The following is a 25,913-nucleotide window of genomic DNA, read 5'->3' as shown; positions in this document are numbered from 1 at the left end:
ATTAACTAATGTCAGTCATAATGGCTTTGGCTTCATAAATGGGCAATTGCCTAGCAAAAGGATTAGAAGGAAGTAACTGAGCTTTATTCATTTTTTTCTTCCCCCTTTGTTCCATGCACGCCTTAGCAAGTGATCATCCAAGATGAAAACATTTTTATCTTGGGCTTTCCAGCATCCAGAACCATGAGAAAGCAATTTCATTCTCTAACAATTGTCCTAAGGTTTTTCTAATTATGAACATATTGACTCCAGTAATTTATTTTCAAAAGAAGAAAATATAATTAAACATGATCATAGGTGAAATGAAAATACAATACTTAATGTATCAAAGCAGACAACTTAGAGTTAGAAAAGGCTGTCTCTGAATGAACTTCTTCTCAGTGAGTTTTTGGGGTAATATTTTTAAGTTCTCCAATCTTAATTTCTGAAAACATTAAATTACTACTTACTGTAGTTTTCATATGAATATTAAGAGCTATGATGCATAGTCCTATACAGTGAATGCTTAGGAAATGTCAGTGAAGAAAACCCAACCTGATCATGCTAGTATAAGCTACTTGTCTTGCCTTCAAATAGCTTTTTTTTTTCTGTTTCAAAATGCGTTACTTTTACTTGGTCTAAGATTTGGGAGATGCTCCAGGGTGGTTACAAAGCTGCCTAGTGGCTTGAGAGGTTCGTTCAGGTGGAGGTCCTGAAGCTGACTAGTGCGGTGCAGAGGACGGAGCCTCTTGGAAGGCGCAGAGGCCTAGTTGTGCTTGAGAGTGAGACTCTCAAAGAGATACTTGCCCAGAGATACCTGGTGCATGCCAGTCTGTGCTGGTTGTGACCCTGCTAGCCTACGGAGGTTGGTCAAGTGGTTGCCCATCTTCTTGATGAGCTTCACCTGCTTATCCAGGAAGTGGCTTTCCAAGAAGTCACAGAGATGAGGGCCTGTGTGGGCAGAACTCAGGGCATGCAGAATCAAGAGGGCCTGGTTCAGGTTCTTCTAGAGGGCCAAGGCAGCTACCATGGCCTCCTGGATTTTACCCCATTCATCTTGAGACAGCTTCTGCACATCCTGGATGAGTGTACCCCTGCGATCAGTCTTTGACTTGAGATGCTCTGTGCCCTCTGTGCCCTCGCGCTTCTCCTTGGCCAATTCATGGAAGAAGTGGCGTACGCCCTTTCATCCCGATCAAAAAGGAAGCCCGGAGTAAGGTAGGTGTAGGAGGCCCTCAGGTGCAAGTTGATCAGGCAGTTCACCGCAGCTTCCATTCCGGTGGAATAGTTCTGACGAATCTGAAAGGGCACGGCTGATCCAGAGTATGGGGCTAACCGTGAAGATGGTGGCTCATCCTAGCAGCAGAAGACTGCAAGGAAATGGTCCCTGAGGCTGCGACTTGAGAGACTTGAAGGAGGCTGGAAGCTAATGAAGTGTGAGTCCCCGGGTCCGTTCCATCCAAACACTGTTGAAGCAAGACACAGACTCCAAGCTTCTTGACTGTGGAAGCAATGTTGACAACTGATTCAAGCTCATATCATCATGACTTTTTCTGCTGAGTTGGACGACTTTCACACTATGACATATTATAAACCTTTAATACCTTTGACTTGTCTTTGTAGAGGACTTTCTTGCTGCCACCAGAAATGTGATATACCAATATCTCCTGGTTTCCAGTGTTTCCATAGTTTATCTTCTAGTATCGATACATTTTCTGTTGTACTGCTCTACTGAATTAACCTTGAAAAGAATTTATGAGGAAAAATATCTCAGTCATATTTTGGTGATGAAGATGTCAAATCTCAAGTAGCTTAAAAATTTTAAAGGAGCATAACTGACACACAGTAAAGATTTATTTTATTATTATCACTGATTACAGGTAGTTGGTTTTGCAAACCATGTAATGCGTCCATATATGAGCTATTTCCCCTCAATTTTTTTCTCATGAAGGAAATGCTTGCAGGTATTCATTCTTAAAATATGAGAGATATTGTGGATTCATTCTCAGTGTGTCTTTTAATTGACTTGAATTCTTCTAATTTTAATTTTATTCTTGTAATGTGTATTGATGAGTAACCCTTCATTGTTGAGTAACAAAACTGTACTATTATAATAATTAAATGTAACTTTGAATGGTAACACAAAAATCACAAAATAAAAAAATGACAAAACATGTCTAAGATTCTTCTAAATTCTTTATTCACACAAGAACATAAGTCAGCAAATGAATAATTACAATTTCTGTAGAAGGCCTATGGGAATACAGCAAGAAAGTTTTAGAATTCCTACTCATTTCAGAAACTCAGAAATTCCATATAGAGAAGGAGGGCAAAGGTCTTACCTTGGCCACCCTGCCTCCCTAGCTGGAATCAGCTTAGAGCCAGTGGGGATTTCTTGTTAAGATGAAAGGTAAGCTAGAGGCCCCAAACAGCCCACTTGTTGCCATGATAAACTGTAGTCTTATCTACCCCACAATCCTGCATTCTTAAAATATGCTGAGGCCATTTTGGAGATCTTCTTGGAAGGTACACAACTGTGTTATTTCAGGGAGGAAGTCCATGCTATGTAATTCCCTTATACCTTTGAACTAAGCTGGTACTTTTATAGTGAGTCCTGCTCTAGAATCCCCTTGAAAGAGGTGAAGGAGCTTGCAATCCCATAAAAACAACAATGCCAACCAACCAGAGCTCCCAGGGACTAAACCACTACCCAAAGACTACATGGCCTGACCCAGGGCTCCAACTGCATATGTAGCAGAGAATAGCCTTGTTGGGGCACCAGTGGAAGGGGAAGCCCTTGGTCCTGCCAAGGTTGGACCTCCAGTGCGGGGGAATATGGGGAGGCAATAAAGTGGATGTATAGGGGGAATACCTTCAGCTCTTTCAATCCTTTAACTCCTCTAATGGGAATCTTGTTCTCAATTCAGTGGTTTGCTGCTAGCATTCACCTCTGTATCTCTTCATTTCTTTTTTTTCTTTCTTTCTTTCTTTTTTTTTTTTTTGGTTCTTTTTTTCGGAGCTGGGTACCGAACCCAGGGCCTTGTGCTTCCTAGGCAAGCGCTCTACCACTGAGCTATATCCCCAACCCCTATGTCTTCATTTCTAAAGGCTCTAGATTGGACCAGAAAAGAAACACCTGTCATTGCACTCTGATCACAGAAAGTGATAGCTAGCATTTCCAAAAGTTCATACATCTAGATTCATACTGCTCTATAGTGTCCACATAGATTCAAAGAATATTACTCTGTATGCAGAATAGAATCATATTATTACAAGGCAAAGACAAAAAGAAGTGTAACACAATAGAAAGGTGCTATGTCATATATAAATGGTTCTCCATTAGGATACAGTACATTGCCTAGGTGAAACTTTGCTTTTTCTCTTAGAGATTGTGGTAGAATTTGAAATTGTATTTCACCTGCAAGGGTCCATGTAAACTGAAAGTGAAATTTTGAAAATATAAATTCCAAGAGAATGGAATGAGGAGAGAAGGAGAAGCTGTACTTGAATAACAGGAGATTGTAAAATCAAGACTTGTGAAAAGAGGCAAGGTTGTCATGTAAGATTAAGGGAGCAATTCATCATACATCTGTAAAAACTGAACATCTATGTGAAAAAAATGATGTCAACACTATTCATCATATGAAAATGGATACAAACCATGACAAATATTTAGTGTAAGATAAATCACTAAACTACTAGAAGAAAACAGAAGAACATATAACAATGATATGAGCAAAATTGTGTAAAGATAATTACATCAAATTTAAGGTTGGCATTCCCCTTGGAAACAGTGGAGATAATTAACAGGATAAGAATAGCCCATAAAACAGGAGAAAAATTACAAATGACACATATGATAAGGTGTTTTACTTTATAAACCTTTACAATCCAAATAAATATCAAGGAAGAAAATACTCCTATTAAAATTAGGCAGAATAAACCTACATCACTACCAGTGGTAGTAGAAATTTGTTTTCAAAATTAGATATCATTATGATAAGCAATCAAGGCCACAAGGAAGTATTCCCTAATGTTATAGAATGACTGCTATAGAATGATAATAGAAAGGTAGAATAAAGTTCAGTCTCCCTCTTTCTTCTTTCCTTTATTACTTTTTTCTTCCCATCTCCCTGGATTTTCTATTTGCTTCCTTTCTTTCCTTATTTCTTTTCTTTTTAGCTATAACGTTCCTGAATCCTTTGGCAATAACTTGCTGGCATTGATACATCATCCCTGAGTACTTAACTGAATATTTTCCATAAACAGCATATGCTCACACACCACTTCAATATAGTAATCAGAACAATTTGATTACTACCTTTTGTTTATAAGACTCCAGACAACTTTTTGCAATTATTCACTAATCTTCCTGACAGACAGATCTTGTCCAGGATTTCCTTGTAGTTAGCAAATGTCTTCACAGGACTGTCTAGCTTGCTCATTATCTTCAATACTTCCTTGGCATATAATAAGTGTTGACAATCATGTGTTATAATTAATTATAATGAGAGCATTTATAATTGTGCTAAAATTTTATAAAATTGTGCTAAAGTAAAAATTTCAACTACTATTTTACAGTTGGAAATTGAAAACTTGAACTTACCTCTTATTTGTTTTCACTTGTCTCAGAATTTAGAAGCATGTAAATTTAAGCAAAATTTCTGGTATATTTATACAATAGTTATTTTAAAGTCTTCATGATATAGTTACTGAGATAACAAGAAAGAATGATTTTTAAAAAATAGTCCAAATGGTAATATTTAATTATATTTTCCTTCATAGAAAATACTGTGGAGGGGTTTCTACTTGGGAGAAGAAAGGCTAATATAGAAAAAAAGGCAGGAGTGAAGGACAAATAACATCAAGGTTGCTTAATAAAATCTCAAGGAATCATGATTTTGCATTACCTAAATTATACTACACATGTATATGTGTATACATATGCATAAATTATATGTGATGCATGCATATATAACTTATGTTATATGTATATGTAGTATATGTATCTGCTTATGTGTATATGTATATATATGTATGTTTGTGTATGTTTGTATATATATATGTGTGTATGTACATATGTATGTGTATATGTATATATTACATATAGTTAAACCACCTCAACTGAGAGTGCTATATATAGAACCATGAACTATTGAAAACTTTAGTATTAGGCACGAGAAACCTCTTTTTCAATAGTTGGCCAGTATAGCCCAAATGATTCACACACACAAAAATCAATATTGTAGGTGTAGTCTTTGGTTGCCGGTCAGCAGTTGATTGTGAACTCTAATTTGCAGTTGGTACCACACACTTAGGACAGAAAATCTGGATAATTCATGATGGATCTATCCTTAAAGCATTTTCCTGAAGTTTCATGGTTAACAAAAATGCTATGCATGTGCCCAAGGTTAGGGGGGAGGCAATTAAACAATCCTCGCCAGCTGCACCACAAATGGTTCACAGCAATTACCAGCATGGCAAGATATGCAAGCAGGTGCAGTAGGTGGCGCCCAGATCATGGCAACCAACATCTCTCAAAATCAGACTGAAAGCTGACTCAACAGGAGGGAATGTATGACTCATACTGAAAATAATTCCAGCCACCTGGGCATTTGCGTTCACAGACCTTAAAAGAAAGTACTCCCTCTACCTGGCCAGACCAGCATAATATTTATTATATCCTTAATGCTATCATTATAGCCATTGATAAGTGTAGCTCCCATTATTCATTAAGGATGCCTCTCTTTACAGAAAATGGAGAGCATCTCTGAACACCATTGTGGAACAAACGAAATAAATATTGTAGTGAAAGGACCTCAGCCATGTGGCTCGGCTGCTCTGAGTCTCTCCTGGCAAAGTATCTCTTAGCAGTCCTAACTGCTTCAATTCACTTGTAGATACTGAAGCCTTATGAATCTGGTCAGTTTCAGGGAATTCCTGAAGCATTTGAATTGTTTAATTCCTGAGGTTAAATAATTTTATGAAAGATGGAATGTTTTACCTTCATTTTTTATTGGATTTTTTAAATTTACATTTCAGATATTATTCCCTTTCCTGTGGTTTCCCAACAAACTTACCCTATCCCATCCCCCGTCCCTTCTTCAAAAAGGCTCCCCATCTAATCCCCCTCCCTCCCCGACATTCCCCTACATTGGGGGTCCAACTTAGGCAGGACCTAGGGGCTCTCCTTCCACTGGTGCCCAATAAGGCCATCCTTTGCTACACATGCAGTTAGACCCAGGGTTCAGTCCATGGTGTTTGGCATTATTGTTCTTATGAGGCTGCAAGCTCCTTCACTTCTCTCAATCCTTTCTCTAATTCCTCCAATGGGGGTCGCTTTCTCCATTCAGTGGTTTGCTGTTAGCATTTGCCTCTGTATTTGACATACTCTGACTGTGTCTCTCAGGAGACATCCATATCCCATTCCTGTCAGCATAGACTTCTTAGCTTCATCCATCTTATCTAGTTTTAGGGGCAATCCAGTTCCATCCATTTGCCTATGAATTTGATAAAGTCATTGTTTTTGATAGCTGAGTAGCACTCCATTGTGTAGATGTACCACATTTTCTGTATCCATTCCTCTGTTGAAGGGCATCTGGGTTCTTTCCACCTTCTGGCTATTATAAATAAGTCTGCTATGAACATAGTGGAGCATGTGTCTTTGTATATGTTGGGGCATCTTTGGGTATATGCCCAAGAGAGGTATAGCTGGATCCTCAGGTAGTACAATGTCCAATTTTCTGAGGAACCTCCAGACTGATTTCCAGAATGGTTGTACCAGTCTGCAATCCCACCCAAAATGGAGGAGTGAGGAGTGTTCCTCTTTCTCCACATCCTCGCCAGCATCTGCATCTAGAATCCCTGCATCTAGAGTCAGAGGCAACTCACAGTTACCTAGTATGGATGCTAGCAACTAAATCTGGTCTTTTGCAATAATGAAAAACTATTCCTTCTAGCCTATCTAGTCCCTATCCTACTTCTCATTAAAAGTATCTTCCTTTCACACAGTTTTTTTGCTTTTAAAATAAGTTTAATTTTCAAAAGTAATTTAATATCTGGAATAATTTCCTCCAGTGTTTTAAGGCAAGGTTTAATGCTTAAATTTAATCATAATGTCATAGCCCATTCTCGTAGGCTTCTCTGGAACATCTAATAATTTTATACATTTTTATTCCAAAATATTCCAGCTATTATGATAGTCATGATAGCCAAAAAAATCAACTCTATTTTCATTACTATTTGAAATTAATTGCATTTTTATAATGTGGAAATAGTATACAATGACATTTGTGTTTTTTGTCCCTTTTGGTATGTTGATTTAGTTATACAGTTAGTCATGAGACTTGGGGTTTTATTTAATATATTTCTAATATGTGGTCTAAATTTTATAGGATAAGTTTATATTTGAGGAAACACCGGAAGTGCCTTCTCCTGCGAGTGAATACTGATAGCATATTCTTCTCACCACATAGAGATCGATGCTACAAGTTTCAAAGGCCTCAATATTTACAGTCTTCATTAGTATCAACAATGGGCACTTATGTCACACTAAAATAAAGGAGTTGTAGATGCTATGTTTCAATAAGGCCTGGAACTAGCCCCATTTATAGTTGTCTCTTAAAAAAGCCTGAAGTCATGTTTCTAAGTGTCTAAAAGAAAGAACTTTCTGGTTGCTCGCATGTCTTAACATGGTAGGGGTCAACTTCCCCTTCACACTGACCTTTCCCTTACAATAGAGGTGATATAGACTTTTGGTATAGAGTTTGTTCTTTACAGAATCTCTGAGACCTGCCATTGAATAAAATAACAAACATTTTCTTCTATAGAAGATTTGTTTGTAGAATAAAATAGCAGTTGCCTTTTGTGTGTGTGTTTTTTTATTTTTTTTTATTGAGTCATTGTTTTTTAAGGCCTGGCTTCTGCCTTTGCTTATAGAAGTAATGTGTGAAAGTTTAATATGCACTTTGTGGATTCCTGAAGGAATTCAAAGCTTGTGCTCTACTGTTGAAATATAGAACCGATTCTCACTTGGTGTCACAAGTGTTGCCTCTATTAATACATTGACAACTGTTCCAAATACATTCTTTTAGAGAATACTGTCAGGCTAGAATATAAATACAAATAAAGTAACGGCTGAACAGTCATCATTTTAATAACCACAGAAAAATAGACAACAGGTTTGTTTCTCTCAAGCAGTTCCTCTAAGTCCCTTTTTTCTTACTTTCATACATTTAATTCTTGGAACAGTTTTGAAATTCAATGAAGATAAGCAATATGTACTAACTTCCAATATACTATGGTTTAGAACTTGGGGTTTAACACAGTGGTTACATATGCTAATATTATGTTATATTTGCATGACATTCTTGATAGAATTTATAAACTAATATTGATACATTATGATGAAATAAAGCCAGTTCTTTAAATTAGGGCTAACACTTCATTGTTATAGTGAAGGAACGTTTAATAAGTGCACAATGTCATGTATCTACAAGAATAATGGAGAGCGAAAATCATCCTATATGTCACAGTTTTTTATTCTCCCTTCTCACCACAAACCGGGCAATTACAGATTGATGTTTTTACCTTTTCCTAATGGTAATGGCAATTAAATATAATCAAATACGATGTAGATTTAAACTCTTCTTTCACTGGCCAATTCAAATGTAACCTTTCCTCATGCTTTTCTGGGATTTGGCAGGTCTGTTGCTTTTATCTGAGGATACAATTTCACATATCACAATTTATAACTCACATATAACAAGAGACCTTGTTATATCCAAGTATTACCAATAATGAATAAAATTGTACAAAAATTGTGAACATTTTATTTAGATGTCTTCAAGTCATTTGAAAATACCATGAGTTGTAATTCCTAGATGACATTATAAAATTAATTTTACTTTTTAAAACTGTCCTTCTGTCTTCAAATACAATTTAGTATTCACACCATTTGTGCATACCTATATTTAATATTTAAAGTACATTGAATTTGAGTATCCAAATTGGTACAAAATAGAATCTCACAATAAGTTACTTTTCCTAATGACATATGGCTGTTAGCATTTTCACAGTTCATTTGCTTATTTTGTTCATCTGTAGATTTTCTCTGGTAATTTGAATATTCACACACCCTTGACCTCTGTTTAATTAGCTTGTTTTCTCAATGTTGCTTTATTTATTTATTTATTTATTTATTTATTTGGAATTCTTGCTTATATGGATAATTAGACATGTGTTTTGCAAGTATTTCCTTCCATTTGTGATTTCTATTTTAAAATCATAATCATTCCATAAAGCTTTCGACTTTAGTGAAATCTAATTCATCAAAATTATTCATTGATTATGATTTTATTTTTTTTAATCTACTTCACTTGGTTATGCAGATATTTTTGTTATGCTATCTTTAGAAGTTCCTAGTATAATTTGAGGAGATAGTTGCCTGTATTTGAGACAATCACCCTGTGTATATTTGGTGATAATCTTTGAGCCTTAGGTGCAGAAGTTCTACTGTAGATGTATTCTTTGTGTTCAGATACTATACAGTAAACAGTTCTTTGAATCTTGACCAGTTGTGATATTTTGTAATGGTCTCCTTCTGCTGCAAAGAGAAGCTTCTTTAATGAGAGGAGAGAGCTATTCTTATTCGTATGTATAAAAAATGTTCAGAGCTCAGGAAAGCTTTATGCCTTCTCTCTTGTTGAGGTAGCCTTAGGTACAAATAGATGTTCGTTATTTCAAGATCTGAGTAAACTGAAGGAAAGTCCTATTGGAGAAGACATCATCATTGTTGGACACAAAACTAGGAAGATTAAAGTTGGGTTAACCTGAAAGCCTCTTCCCTAAGGGCTATTTTAAATAGTATCAGTAGGTGTTTTACAAGTTGTCAATGGAGAGAAGAAGCCATCATTCCAATTCATCTGTGAAACCCATTGTGATAGTTTAAACAGGTTTGGTACCCATATACTCCTCTGTGTGAATGCTTTGCCCACAAGGAGTGTCACTACACATAGACGTGCCCTTGTTGGAGGAAGTATGTCACTGTGGGTGTGGGCTTTGAGGTCTCCTCAGTGCTCAAACTCAGTCCAGTATCAGACAGTCTCCTGGTTGCCTTTCCATCAAGATTTATAAATCTCAGCTCCTTATCTTGCACCATGTCCGACTGTATGCTGCCATAGTTACTGCCATGAAGATAATGGATTAAACCTCTGAAACTGTAAAGCAGCCTCAATTAAATGTTTTCCTTATAAGAGTTGGCTTGGTCATGGTGTCTCGTCACACCAATGGAAATTCTAAGATGCTCACGAATTGCAACAATGACCAGCAGGGCAGGGATATCCTTAAATGTGAGTAAGGAATATTTAAATGATAGATTTCATGTATAAACTGTAGATTTGCACACCTTTTCAGTTTATGGGATTATAAAAGTTTCTAGTTAGTACTAATTTATTGGCCAGATAGTTATACATACATGAACTTTCTCAACAACAAATCATTCAACATTCAGAGTATGTATTCCTAAAAGATGGTTTTATATTAGAAGAAAAGCATAAATTATTAAGAAACACTCATAGAGTAACATTTTCTAGTATTTCATTGCTTTCTGAAACTTGTGTATGAGTATCTCTTATTTTAGAATGTCCATTCCACGTCCTTTAAATATACTTTACATATGTAGTTGTAATCTTTTAAAATGTGTTCTTAATCAGATTGAGACAACCAAATAAATACCAAATATATGAGCCTATGGGAGAAAACACTCCACATATAAATTGTCATAGACATGATATCAAATGTAGCAGGTATTCATTCCTGTGTCTGTATTCTTCAGATGGATTTTCTTGTAACGTCTCAGTAACTATCATCGGGGAAATTTTCTGGTCTCAGGCTGAATTTGAGGCCCACTCCAAGAAGAAATATGGGTCTGGTACCATAAACTTCATCAAAAATCCTGGATGGGGAAAGTATAGGCCCTAAGAGGAATTTACTTCTATTGTTAGCTAAATAAGCATACCCAAGACTGTTATTTTTGTCTATATACAAGGGCAAATATAACTTTCATCTTTAATCAAAGAAAATTCTCTTGAGTGAATGGTAGTCAAACCAGAGCCTCATGGCTGCTCTGGATACTTATAATAAATGTTGATCTTCAGATCTATCAGTGCATTTTATAGAATTCCACATAAAGTTCAGGAAGCAGAGAGTATAACAAGTGTTAAGGCAGGGAGAAGAAATGCAAAATACTGTCTCCAGAGCATGACGTGGCTGTCACAAACATTTTCTTTACAGCAGATATGGTTGCCTGCACTGTGCCCCAAAGCCACCAGTCTTGATTAAGAGCTCATGCATCTCTGTACCTTAAGAAGAATTACTGTACCAAGTTTTATAGTGGAGTTTTCCAAACTGTTTCACTACACAGATTAGTTAAAATCAGAGGACTACAAAACAAAGGAAAATAGCATACCATAACTGTGAGAGCAGGAACATGACAGGGTAAGAAGGAGATAAAAAGGTGAACAAGACTTGTAAACAAATTGGGTGTGCTAAAATCCCTTTCTCATTTTTCTGAGTCCAAGACAATTTACCAATAGTCTTTACACTTCATGTTCTTGATTATGAAATGACCAGCAGCAAACATTTTCTATCTTACAAGATATGATAAATAATATTTATACAAAGTCTTATATTTAATGCTTAAGAATGTTAAACAAATGTGGTGAAAATATGTCATACATTTTAAAACATGTTGGATAATGTCACGTCAACTTAGCCAAGGAAGATGTTTCTTCAAAGATTATTCAAAATTTTAATAAATATTCATATTAACCATTTTCAAAATTTTATACAGTGTTTTGTCCATATTTACCCTCCTTCTACTCTTTCTGGGTTCACACCCCATTTCCCACCTACCAAATCACTTGAATGATCTTGGATATATGGCCTTCCATTTTCAGCATGATCAACTTATCAATTGATCTGCCCTCTCCCAGCAGCTGACAATTGTCATTTGTTCATCAGCTAGGGGTGGGGGTTTGGGCACAACTCCTCTCTTCTTCTTGGATTAAATGCAATATTTTCACTTAAATCAGTGTTCCTGATAAGACAGTGTCATTCATAATGTGAATAGGATTAATCCAATCAGTAGAAGATGGGCTTGAGGTCAAGAAAGAGGAGTGAGTGCCAGTGGACCATCTTGAGACAGTCTCTCAGGCACCAGTCTCTCTGCTCTATTTTGACAGCCATAGGGGCCACACCATGCTCTTTGGTCTTACCAATCTCCACAATCCTTTGAACCAAGTCCCGAAAGGAAGTTTTCCACATGTGGTATATCTGTGTATATTTGTGTATAGTGCAGAACTTGGAGGAAATATGTGCTCTATTAGAATGTGTGCCCTTTTCTGTGTCTCTGATTTCATACCTCTTCATTGTGTTTCTAATAAAGCTGATTTAGTTGGCAACACAAGAGTTAGCACTGTGAAAACAAGCACACTGTCACAACTGAAAAAGGTTAGTATTATGGCTGAAGCTATATTTTAATAATCTTAATATGACAGATTAGTTCTGCATTGGTACCAATCATCTTAAACTCCTAGTATCCACAATTTTGTCAGATATCTTATTTTTTTTACCATGGAATAAGATGCAGGACTTATAACTGAATGCAGAAAATGTGTTAGAATACATGAATTGAGGGGAAATAGATATTTGTTTAATTCCATATGATATTAACTATCTATACTTCTCATTGTCCTTTCTTTAGTTTTTTTTTACTACTGTATGGAATTCCCTTTTATTCATTGAAATAAAATGAGAAGGGAGAGGATGGAGCAGAAGGGAGGAAAGAACAGTAGGAGCTCAGGGCGAGGAAGGTAGAGGTATGAAGAGGGTGGCAGGGGAAAGAAGGAGAAAGAGAGCAAAGGAGTAGGATAGGGATAGGAAAGGAGGAGCAAGAGAAGAAAGGGAGAGGAGGAGGGAGAGGACGGAGAGGAGGAAGAAAATTGCTAGATGTTGTTTCTTATGTACATCTTTTTTATTACAATGCATTTTGCTCATGCGTTTTCCCATTTTCTCAAACAGACAATATTATAGAGATCAGAAGTGGTATTTTGGTGGTGTTAGTATCTCTACGTGGACATAGTGGGATTTTGTTTAAATAAATATAAGTTAAAACTAAGTATTTTATTGAATTTAAGTATTCACATGGATGGTTGCTTACATTGAGTACAGAGAGCTAAATAGTCACAAAAAGAAAGGAATTTCATCCAAAGGAATTTGGACATTTGCTCTTCTTCGTATTGCCATAGTAACAACGTACTTTACAGTGGGTCATTACACTATTCACTAGATTTCTGCTTCGCTGTTTGTAAAAATAGGAAGAAAACACATTGAGCTACTGGGAAGAAAAGAAAATACATAATGACAATATTAAGTACGATTTGAAATATGATCTATGCAATCATTTACTGAAAGCTGTTATGATCATAAGTAAACTATATACATCACAGTATAAAATATTATTAAATTACATAGGAAATACAAGCAATTTTTTGTGATGACCACTCACTCTGATAATTTTCAGGGTTTGTGACTTTCTGCAGGAAACCATGGTAACTTAGGATTGGACTTTTTTTTTTTCCTTTTTTGAGACAGTATAACAAACCTCAGATTGAAGCCTTACATCACTCATCCTGACAGACCACACACAAAGCTTTTTATGTATTTAATTAGAATGGCTATGAGTTTATGTGTTCACATAAATTTACACAGGTAACTGAATGACTTTTGTATTTACTATAACATAGGAAAATAAACCCAGGGATAAGGAAAAACGGGATTAGTGTTAAATGTGTGTGTAATTGATCACATACAATCACGGAGGTATATGTACTTAAATGAACACTTTTATAACATGTGCTTTACATGTTCACACATGTAAGCAACATATAGAAAATACTAATTAATCATTTGATAGCAAGGCATGAAGCAATTATTCCTCTATTTTAATAGTCTGCCAAGCAAAAATAAGAGCAGTTACCTCATATACCATATGCCTGCTTACGTTACAATGAAGAAAGTCACCTTTCATTAATTTTACTGTGGATATCGTATGTAATCAAGAGCAAGAGACATCAATATCTACAGGGATGACTAGGGAGGATGGAGCCAAGCATAACTCATTGGACTTCAAGCTTACCTTCATCTGAAGTGGGGACGAGGAAGACAGCCAGCATCTCTAGATGGAACAAACTATCTGGAGAATTTTTGTATAGCACTAAAGCCCTTGCTCCTCATGGTTTGAGATTAAAGAACAAAATAATTAAATTATTTTGGGGAAATTATAATCTCCATGTCCCTATGATTTCAGTTTAATATAAATTGTAAGGCACTTTTTGTGGGACTCCTAAGGGTGGGAGTGGGGGTGTCTCGACTCTTTGGCCTGCTCTTCACATCCGTTTCTCCTCCTGTGTTGATTCATTCACCCTCGATATGAGGGTTGGTGTCCAGTCTTAGTGCACCGTGTTATGCCATTTTTTTGTTTCCTATTGCTCAGAGTCTCGTTCTTCTCTGCACAAAGTGGAGGAGCAGGTTATCTGGGAAAGAGGGGAGGTGTGTGTCTGGAGGTGTGGGAAGGACCGTAGGGTCGGGGTCTGATCAGGATGTAATATGTAATAAATAAAAGCAAAAGGGAAATAAATTTTAATGCACACAGAAATGGTATCCCCTTCATCATGTGATTTAACACCTATCAACCAAAAAACTCTGCTTACTACACATGAGGAAGGCTATTATTTTCATCACTTGAGTTTACCTCAGTCAAGGTTTAAAGACTTTGGAGATTCTAACAGGCACACACACGCGCGTACACACACACAGGTGTGTGTGTGTGTGTGTGTGTGTGTGTGTGCGTGTATCTGTGTGTGTGTGTATAAATATATTTTTTCTTACAGTTGAAGTGTACAGGACTTTTTATATTAATATATTTTTATCCAAACCTGTAATCTAGGCATTTTTATATTTATTCTTATTTTTCAGTTTTTAAGAGGTATAACATCTCACTACTTATCTTGGTTGGCCTGAACTCACCATGTAGTTGAGGCTGGCCTCAAACTCACAGATATCTGCACAACTCTGCCATCTGAGTGCAGGGACCAAAGGTGTGCACCTCCAGGCTCAGCATGGTTTAAGCATTTTAAAGATCCTTATTTTAAGATCGTAAGCCAGGTCATATCTGAACTAGTCGAACAGCACTACAACTCCAAACGCAGGTAGAATGCCCATCCCAATGGAAAGACGACAGGGAAGTGCTTAGTCAGGCCCTAGATTTAGAGAGCAGGCACTGTGTCCTCATGATGGTTCCCAAAGCCAAAGTCCTCAAGTTGAAAAGGTCACACATGCACACGCACACCCTATTGGTCACTTGTTCAAATAGCCATTTCTTCCTTAAAACTCCAAAACAAAGATTGTCTGGTGATTGGCCCTGTTCTTAACAAATAATTGTTCTCTCTCTCTCTCTTGCATTTTACAATTTAATTATAAAATCTATCATGATTTCAACTGTTATACTGTATCAGGTGATGTTCAATGCACAAGTAAGAAAGATGGAAAAACCCCACTCCTCACAATAATAAATAGTAACATATAATGTGCCTCATAATCTACATTCCTTTCTCTTCTTTATGTGCAAAGCTCTACAGTTTTGTGACAGTTTTTTTTTAAATTAAATATTGCTTTTTCAAAGACATGCAATAACCATCTTAGCTTTTATTCAATATACTTTTCTGTTTCGCGGATTAAATTTGGTAAGCATCCACATAAATTCTTCAGTTTATTGATTATTCCTGATAAAATGACTAAACACTTGTATTTTTTTTTCAGCAATAGGGACATTTTCAAATTGTCTTTCTTGACCTCAAAAAACATACACATCCTTGAGAGAGCCGAAACAATATGTCAATAGAAATAAGAAAATAATGACATTACAACTGAATTCTGCTACTAGTTCCATCCATAACTTTAAGTTCTCATATGGCAATCACAGTATAAGGGTGGGGAGGTAGATATATAAACACATACGCAAAGCAAACACAAGTGATGTTGACATTCCTACTACTTTTTTGAGCAGCATATTAGCTCAGAGATAATTTAAAGAGAACAAATTCCTAATCCACTAGGAAGAAAAATGATCTACGGAGCTGGGCTAGATCTCATATACCCAGCAAAATTGGGAACAGTAACTTGAATAATGATCCGGAAGATGGACAGAGAGATTGATAGACTTCTGTAAACCCATGGGGCTCGTAGAGGACTTCTTCGCTCTCTGTTTAGAGTCACAGTGCCTGGCATGGTTCTTATATCCAGATGCTGATGTCTTATGATATATGATGAATTATCATGGATTTTCCTTCCTTTCTTCACTGTCAGTTTTATGAAAGAAATAAAACATCCAAGGTTAGATAGATGTATACAGCAAACATCTATATTACCTTTAATAATTATTCTTATAATCTTTTCTAACCTTATCAGCACAGTGAGTTTCGTTTCACTGTTAATAAACTGTTTAAAGTGTTGATTGTAGCCGCTCTTAATTGGTACTCACCCTTTCCTTCATAGTTCTTGCTTTAAGATCAAGTAGTTCTTTTCTCTTACTGGCAGCCTCAGGGCTTTGGTCATGCACATGGTGGCTAGGTGACATACCTGGACTGCTTTGCTGCTCTGTGACCTAATAGTCAGATGACTCTCTTCCAGTTACTTCCTGTATCCTTGCTCTGCCCCTTATGAAATGCCTCAGTATTCTGAGGACTGCGTGAAACTGTCTAGAGAGCAGCCACTCCTCTGGAAGTTTCTCCGAGCACTGATTCCTTCATAGTACACCGATGAAAGCTCTATAGGGCTGTGCTCTCAGATTACATATGCAATCTAACTATAACAGCAAGCAGAGAAGAAAACAAAGCATAAAAACATAATTTTATGCATGACTACATAATTACCAGCCCAAATCCCTTTAGTTCAAAAGTCCAGAGACAATAATCTTTAGGTTTTAACCTAGGCAATCTAACTCCTACATTTTTTTAGATTAGAAGAAGGGATGAAGTAAAGAGAAAATTAAACAAACAAACAAAAAAACAAAAGAGGAGGCACGTGATTCCCATTTTCAAATGTATTTCCTGACAGAGTTCTGCAAGATGGAGGCTTTTTATGCACTAAATTAGTCTCATGGAAGTTTGAGTAACTTTTCATAATTTGATGATTCAGTCAGTGGTGGGATTTAGACAACTCCAGACAATGACTTTGAAATCTTATGTATTATCCATTCTCTTGCCTCTTTCCTAATGATCACAAACAATATTGTTCTTTCTGAAGGAGAATAACTCACATAGAGCAAAGCCAAGATAATCTGAAGCTCTGGGCATAAGTGCGCTCATGACTATTTTTCTTTATCTTTATAATCTTCACATATTGGTTCTCTTTGGCACACCCCTCCATCAGACATTCTGTCAGAAAGCAATCCCAGTGGTTCAGCTGACCTACACAGAAATCATTGGGAAATGCAAGTAGTCCAGGGTCCTCATCTCCTGCCCCATTACACCGTGAAGGGTGTTAATGAATGGCTCTCAGGTATTGTCAAGTACTCATTAACAAAAGTGATTACAATGTCAGCTGACTCATAGTGTGCGTTTGATAGTATCATTTAGGCCAATTCGTGTGTATCATTCAAAGAAGTGAGATTCTTGTCTAAAATTTATTTATCAGACAGTTTGTATCTTTCAGAGAGCCTAGATTTTTGTTGCCCAAGTAAAGAAATCTCATTTTTTTTTCATGAATAATACATTTTAAATTCTACTAAAAAGAAATAGTCACCTTTTCAGACTCTCTATTGCTGGGACCAAATCCAAATGTCTTAGAAATCCTCTAGCTCTTCAAAATAGTAGAACAAAGCGCTTCAGAAATGGTCTTCTCCTCAGACACGGAAGTACACTTGTAACAATAGCTGACTTTTAATAGAGATGACATCATTTTAACATCATAATAGATTTGAGAATTCTTAGTTCTGACAATATTTTTTAAAAGTGCTAGCCATTTCAAAAGCATGGCAGGTACAAATGAGTACAACCAAAAATAGTAGGACCTTAAAATTGATAATCAGGGTCTCTTGAAAAGGTTAACTGTTTAGGGAATTTCTCTACTCCATTGTTACAGTGCTCTGCAGTGTGCCTGGTAATGTGGGTGAAGCTCGTTCTGGTGAGGGATTCCTCCTGCTGATGCTAAATGATCGTATAATTGCTAACTTCTTTTTCAGTACAAAAGATCGAACCTAGAGCTTAGCACACAGTAGTTAAGGGATCGGCTCTTGAACTATGTCCTCAGGCCTAGCATTTATACATTTTATATATCGTAGCCTAAGGCTTGCTTCACCAATCCTCATGTCAGGTGCTGCTTGAACATCCCTAACTCCTTCCACCAGTCTGGTCCAAGATGTTTCCATAAACTCCACTAGATAAAGGCATCTTAGTTAGCATTGTATTTAGTATTGTTGATAAATATAATTTAAAATGTCAAGAACTCAATAAATATTGCCCTTCTCTCTGTCATCTCTAGATTCCATGCAGTGTAATTTCTGCTTGTACAGGTATTAAATGCCTGCTGTATAAGGAAAGCAGAGACTTAAGGGTAGGTTGTGCCAAATGACATGGAGTATTGTTCATATGTTCAATTCATGTGGACCAAAACAAATAATATATTAACATATGGATCAATCTATTTATCATATATATATACATATCTATGTTATATTTATGCACACATGCATATGAATGTATATGTATGTGTCTATATATGCACACATGCATATGAATGTATATATGTAATATGCTTATATGCTAAGGACACAGAAAATATTTTTAATATTTTAAGATACTTAAGCTTGTAAGAAACAACAAATGAAAGTTTATAATTTATTCATGCCTTTGAACACAATTCTATTTATATCAAAGTTATATATTTATGTAACTGCAAGAACATCCCCTTTGATTTGCAATATATTTTTAGAGGCAAAATGTAAAGATCAGCATTTTTTCCTAATAATAAAAAAACAGAAAATAAAACAATTACAAAAAAGAATCTGCTTATTGATTCTAAGGCATGGGCTATTTTTTTTGCAATTTTTTGGCCAAAATATCATTTTTATTAAATTCACTTTGTAAAATCATAAATGTGTTCAATGCGAAATTGTGTGACAAGAGGTGAGTTTTGCATTTCGCCGCCATAAAAGGCTCCTTACCAGGCGGACGGGTACCATCAGTATTGTAATGAGCAGTGGTTTGTTTACTTGCTGTTTATTTATTCTATCCTCAGTCTCTTCTTAGTTCTTTGTGCTTGAGAGCTAAGGCAGCGTCCTTCCCGAGGAAGGATCCACGGGCTGCACGTTTGGTAGAGAACATGTCAGCAGTGGGCAAATGAAAACTGCTGCTGTTTCATCTGGCTTCTTAGAGATAAGACCGTAAGGTCAACATGAGTTTTTGTGCTCTTCTGCTCAGTGTCAACCACTTTAAATTATGATAATAGGTCAAAACGCAGGGTCTCCTCTCATTTATTTCCCAATCATTGTATTCGGGTGCATATATATTATCTCGGGGAAAAAAAAGACAAAGAAAGTAGCGATGTGCAATGAATTTAGAGACAAGAAATGTGAGAGGAAACATGATTTAATTTGACATCCATAGCAGGATTAAAGCATGTGTTTTTTTTGGCCATGTCACAGACAGTTTGTCAGTTTGAATAGGAACACACAAAGAAATCCATAAAACTAATTTGTTTAGAGCCCTAAATGAATCTGAAATGTAAGATTAATGGGTATTTGCATAGAAATCTCATTACTCATGTAATTAAAGGCTATTTTTACCCTCTTAGATTCTGCATGTCCTTTTAAGGGCCACGTTGGTTTGTTTGTCGGCAAAGATTTCACTAATAGGACCCAGTTTGTCTCACCTAATATATTTTCACACCGTTTTCATGCTGCTGTTAACATTATTAAATTTATAATTCTGTTTTTATGCCTTTGCTCCATCCCGCGCCCCGTTCTCAAAAATAGACTCATGATTAAAATGTGGATCAGTGAAGCATTAGAAGTGATGCAAAGAGTTGCACAAATAGTACAACCAAAATAGCATAGAAACAAGGAAGGGCTGGTCTCCAGTGGGGAATGCAAATTGCTGATGCCAGGACCATTGCATTTGCATGTGTTGTTATTTTATATATGAATCAGGGGAAAGTGGAAATAGGAAGGACACTCATGGATCACTAAAACATTGGATTGTTTGATGTAAGATCCATCTACTGTAATTCTTTAGTTCTTCTTCAGTTATATCATCTTGCCAAACAATGTTGTAACATTCCCAGAGGAAGGATGAATCGCTATGTTCGCAGGTTCATGGAAAAGTTTCTTCTGGTCCTCGCTCCGAGTTTTCCTTTCCCAGATAACAGCATGACTCCGCCAACTCTTTTGGTTCATAATCTTGTACAATAAGCCCAAGGTCATACAAAGAATGAAAAGATGAACAGGAAGAAATAATAAGGGGAATGAAAAGATGACAGAAAAGAAGAGAGGAAAGCAAGGTAGGACAGACTTATGAGTAAACCTATCCTGTCTGAGGCATGAATTGGAAATAATTTCACCTTAGAAATGAGGTTATGACGAGTTTCACCAACTGCTTAGGTGTTTGTCTCCCCACCACACCCTGTGTTGATATCTATCAATAAACAGATTGGAGCCCTGTATCATGAACATTGGTTGTAAAAAAAATGCCCTAGAAATTCTGCCTTGGTTTTGTCTACCCCAAATGCTTTATGTGTGACTCACACATCTTAATGGATGAACTCAGTGCTTCTCCACTAGGAGGAGCTTAGATATCCTTTACCTCAAGAGGTGGCAGAACGTTGTGATTTTGTTTCTCAGTGGAGAGAAATGCTCAAAATTAGAAGCACTGACAGTGTAAAAATCTATAAACATAAGGACAGTTGTCACATCAATAAGTAGTATAAACAAAGTAAAGACAGAAGAAACTGTGGTGAGAATTATCGAGTGATGTTTTAGGATCAGAATAAAGTTATTTATTAAAAGCAGGAGATAGTCCAATAAAACTACTATGTTGGAGGTCCCTGTAGATAATTTGCTTCACAGTTGAGTGAGATCAACAAAGTACAAACTATAAATAAACTCTTGGCTAAGGTACAGTGCAGGTGTGAGAGAATTGGACTGGGTGACTTTAATCTTTTTATCAGTGAAATAGATTCTTGGACTCAGAATGGGGATTTGTTTTGTTTGCTTACCATTTATTTTGTGCTGTTGCTTTGACAGGGAGATCAGGAAGAAGGAGGGGTAGGTGCTCGACTCCAATATTGACCCACATTGTTCTTCGGTTCTGCTATCAATTTTGTACAATTCACCATGCTTCTTGACTTACTGTATCATGGGATGATAAATGAAAATGTAGTCTCATGATACACAAAATGTCAATTTCAAGGAAAAATTTATGTTTTAAGTAAGTTTAAAATTTTTGTTTTGCCAAGTAAATGCATGCTTATTATAAAGGTACTGACATGACCTTTAGGATGTTCCTATTGATATTAAAATGTTGTGTTCTATGGATGTAGATCTCTCCTGAGAGACACACCCAGAATACAGCAAATACAGAGGCGAATGCCAGCAGCAATCCACTGAACTGAGAACGGGACCCCCTTTGAAGGAATCAGAGAAAGATCTGGAAGAGCTTGAAGGAGCTCGAGACCTCATATGAACAACAATGCCAACCAACCAGAGCTTCCAGGGACTAAGCCACTACCCAAAGACTATACATGGACTGACCCTGGGCTCCAACCTCATAGGTAGCAATGAATAGCCTAGTAAGAGCACCAGTGGAAGGGGAAGCTCTTGGTCCTCCCAAGACTGAACCCCCAGTGAATGTGATTGTTTCAGGGAGGGTGGTAATGGGGGGAGGATGGGGAGGGGAAGCCCATAAAGAAGGGAAAGGGGAGGGGTTAGAGGGATTTGGCCGGGAAACCGTGAAGGGGAATAATAAACGAAATGTAAATAAGAAATACTCAAGTTAATAAAGATAAAAAAATGTTGTGTTCTATACGTATACCAATGATGTCCCAAAAATATTCAAGTGCTTTATTAATTTCTTTGTTAATGTTTTACTATAGCCTAACAAATACGTATTGATGTCTTATTACTTGAACAAATTTTTCATGACTGAGTCAACAAGCTGATGTAATGTCATATGTTCATATGCCTCAATTTTGGGAAACAGCACTCCCCAATTTTGTTAAGCAGAAGCAGGAGGAGCATAAGTTGTTGGCAGGCTTCAGATGCATAGGAAGAGTGTGTCTCAAAATAAATTGAAAAATAACTAAATGTTTAATGTGGAGGAAGACTTAATATTAGAAAGAGCAAATCTTTTAAAAATTCCATAGCAAACAGTTTGTCTTCAATATTTTGATTAAATTCTTGGCAACTGAGTCTGTTTCTTGGTGAAGTAATGTCAAATGAAAAATATCCTACATTATAACAGGGAAAATGATGGGAACGAATGTGACATAAAGTGCCACTTGGACTTATTTATAACTCTTCAAGGATGCAAGGTCCACAACCACTTATTGTCTCATATTTAAAACTACTTTAGCAAATAAGTACTTTTAAACTGGATACATCCTTGGTTGATTTCATTTAGCCATTATTGGAACAGATTCTAAAGCTGATATCTTATCTATGAGCTTTTTTTCTTACTAAAACTTCTACACTTACTAGAAAGGAATATCAGAATGCATTCCAATTTCAGCCATCGTTGGAGCAGGTAACCAAAGAATCTCTAGGTGAGAAGGACCATAAAGCCACACTCACCAGAGGGCTTCTGAACTCATTGACAGGGCTGTACAATCGGAACCCGCAAAGGTGGAAGGATACTATATATGCAGATGAGATTGTTAAGTTTATTTTATGAATGATTTGCTTAGTTTTTATGTTTATCTTGTGAAATAATATATGTAACCCTAGAGAGCAATATTTTTTATTAATTAATTTATTTATTCATATTATATCCAATCACAGACTCCCCTCCTCTCAAGTCCACTGTCACTGTCCCTGCTTCTTATTACCCACTTCCCTACAGAGAACAGAAAGTCATAGCAGCACTAAGCATGGTTGTCCACTGAGGCCACATCTCAGTCAAGCTGGGGAAAGGGATCCAATGACCGGCAACAGAGTCAGAGACAACTTTGCTCCAATTGTTAGGGGGCCACCATGAAGACCAAGCTGAACACCTTCTACAAATGTGTAGGGGTTCTTGGTCCAGACCCTCATGCTCTTTGGTTGGTGGTTCAATTTCTTTGAGCTTCCACAGGCCCAGGTTAGCTGACTCTGTAGGTCTTCATGTGGTATCCTTGACCTCTCCAGCTCATTCAATCCTATAATCTACTTTTCCACAAGGCTCTGGGAGAGCCACCTGATTGTTTAGCTGTAAGTTTGTGGATCTGTCTCCAACTGTTGCTGACTGAAGCTGCTCAGAAGACAGTTACGCTAGGTTCCTGTCTGAAAACATAGCAGAATATCATTAGTAGTGTCTGGGGTTGGCTCTCCTCCATGTGATAAGTCTTAAATTGAGGCAGTCATTCATTGGTTGTTCCCTTAATCTCTGCCCCATTTTTATCCCTGTATACCATGTAGGTAGAACGAATTTGGGGTTGAAGGTTTTGTGGGTAGGTTGAAAGTCCCCCTGCCTCTGTTGGATGTCCAGCTTGGATACAGGAGGTGGCCACTTCAATGGACAAATATTTTATGTGGGGTGTTTAGTAAAACAAAATAAATGTTCAGAGTAAACAAATTATACTCTGTACTTTCTTTTGTACTTTTATGGTTTTAAGTTTATAATTTAACATTATCATATACAGCTAGGGAAATGAAGTTTTCATTAATATTTATTTTTGTCTTAATGGTAATGAAACATTCTCTGAATATATTTTGTCAAAAAAAGATAAAACATTAAAAAATTTCAAAAGTAATCCTGATAGGGAAAAAAATTGTGTATGGGTAAATGAAGGCTGCTTCCCAATGGACACTCTCTGCAAAAACATGAAGAATGTTGCTAGTGGACACAGAGATCATTCCAGAAGGTCTTTGGCAAAAGGATACTAAAGATCCATGTAAGTCAAGAGGGCTGGAAGCCCCATGTTGAATGTTCCATTATCTGGGAAAAATGAAGAGAAGCAGAAATAGCCAGCAATATTGATGTGGATGATCGGGGAGTATCCTTAGACAGCAGATTGTGGATTCTTTTTCATAGTAACCGGCTGATTTTGAAGAGTTTTTCACAGTTTGATGATTCCAGGGTCCCAGAGAAATGGTTCTCTAGGCCTTGTGTGAATTTCCCCTTTCTGTCCCTAGACTAATAACCTCCAAACCTTCCCCCAACCATAGTGGTTTCTGTGAATGTGGCTTCATGACACATCCATATTTTCCCTCCAAGGAGAGCCATTCACATTTTTCTCACTACAGGTTAAAAAAAATTCCTCAGGTTAAAGTAAGACAGAATTCTGAGTCCTGGGGTAAGAACGGAAGCTAAACTAACATATAATTCCAAGCAAGCATTTTCCCCCCAGATCTCTCAGTACAGTCAACTGCAAGACAGAAGATGGGTTAGAGGAGTGTCTGTGCCATGCCTTGCCCAAGGTAATCATGGGAAAAATCTAATGCAAAGTCAAATGGAAAAGAGACATTTTTTTTTCAACTAAGCTATTTTATGCAATGGATCAGAGAGAAAGGATTTAGCCTTTGCAATACTCCAGTGCAGTCCAATAATAAGCAAAATCATCTTGGAGAATCAAACTGCCAGTGCATTTTACACTGCAACTTGCAAATGTCCAGATGTAGCTAGCATAGCAGTTCCTTAAGTGTGACTTGCTTGAACAGAGTAATGACAGGGATTACTTTTAGTTTCATTGCCAGAAGTGTAACATTGAAACTTAAAATAGAAAAGATTGTATAGTTTTAAACTATGGTTTGCTGCTTCAGATTTTACAAGAGTCTGCTCTGAGAACCCAGATGTAATATCTGAACATCTACAGTTATGTATTTTAGAAAAATGAGGTTGTACCAGAATGAGTGTCATATCCCACTTCTTTCAAGGAGACACTGTTAAAATATGCATAGTAACATACTAAGAAAAGCCCAACTCTCTTAATTTATGGTTATTATTGTATAGTAATATAGAAAGCTGTTTACAAACAACTATTAATATGCCGAAGAAACTCAGTGTTCTTTTCAAAACAACTGAATTACTAAATAAGTCTTTGGTATATCTGGGCACTAAAATAGGATTGATCTCAAATTTTCAAAGATGTAAATTGAATAGATTGTCTTCATACATTCATCAGTCATAATGTTTTAGTTTTAAAGGTTATTTCAATTTCTTTGTATTTAAATATTTAATGTGTTAAACAATAAATCCATAAAATTACATCACTATACTCCTCTCCAACTTTCTCCCACCAGGTTCCCCCACTTTCCAATTGATAGTCTTCTTTTCTTTAGTTAATGGTTTTATACACCTCTCTCTCTCTCTCTCTCTCTCTCTCTCTCTCTCTCTCTCTCTCTCTCACACACACACACACACACACACACACACACACGCACACACAGACACAAAGTCACTCATCTGAACAAATACATAAATACAACCTACTGAGTTCTTGTTTGCTGTTTGTCTGTGTGTGGTTTCAGGGCTGACAACATTATATTTGATGACCATTCAGTGGCCTCACACTGAAAGAAGCTAATTCTTCCTCTCTTGGCCATCATTAGTTGCCTGTCATAATGTGTCTAGGGTTGGGACACCACGAGATGCTCTCTGTGCTATATGTTTAATACTGTCAATGTT

At 36.7% G+C, this 25,913-nt stretch overlaps 1 pseudogene; it reads right to left on the bottom strand.

Moving 5' to 3' along the window:
* Positions 1-745: 745 nt before the first annotated feature.
* The window catches only part of LOC116911975, a 75,312-nt pseudogene continuing 50,144 nt past the window's right edge, over positions 746-25,913 (bottom strand).

The sequence above is a fragment of the Rattus rattus genome, chromosome 11, assembly GCF_011064425.1.
Source record: "Rattus rattus isolate New Zealand chromosome 11, Rrattus_CSIRO_v1, whole genome shotgun sequence".
Lineage (NCBI taxonomy): Eukaryota > Metazoa > Chordata > Mammalia > Rodentia > Muridae > Rattus > Rattus rattus.
The sequence above is the reverse complement of the archived record's forward strand: the minus strand, read 5'-3'. Positions and strand labels throughout refer to the sequence as shown.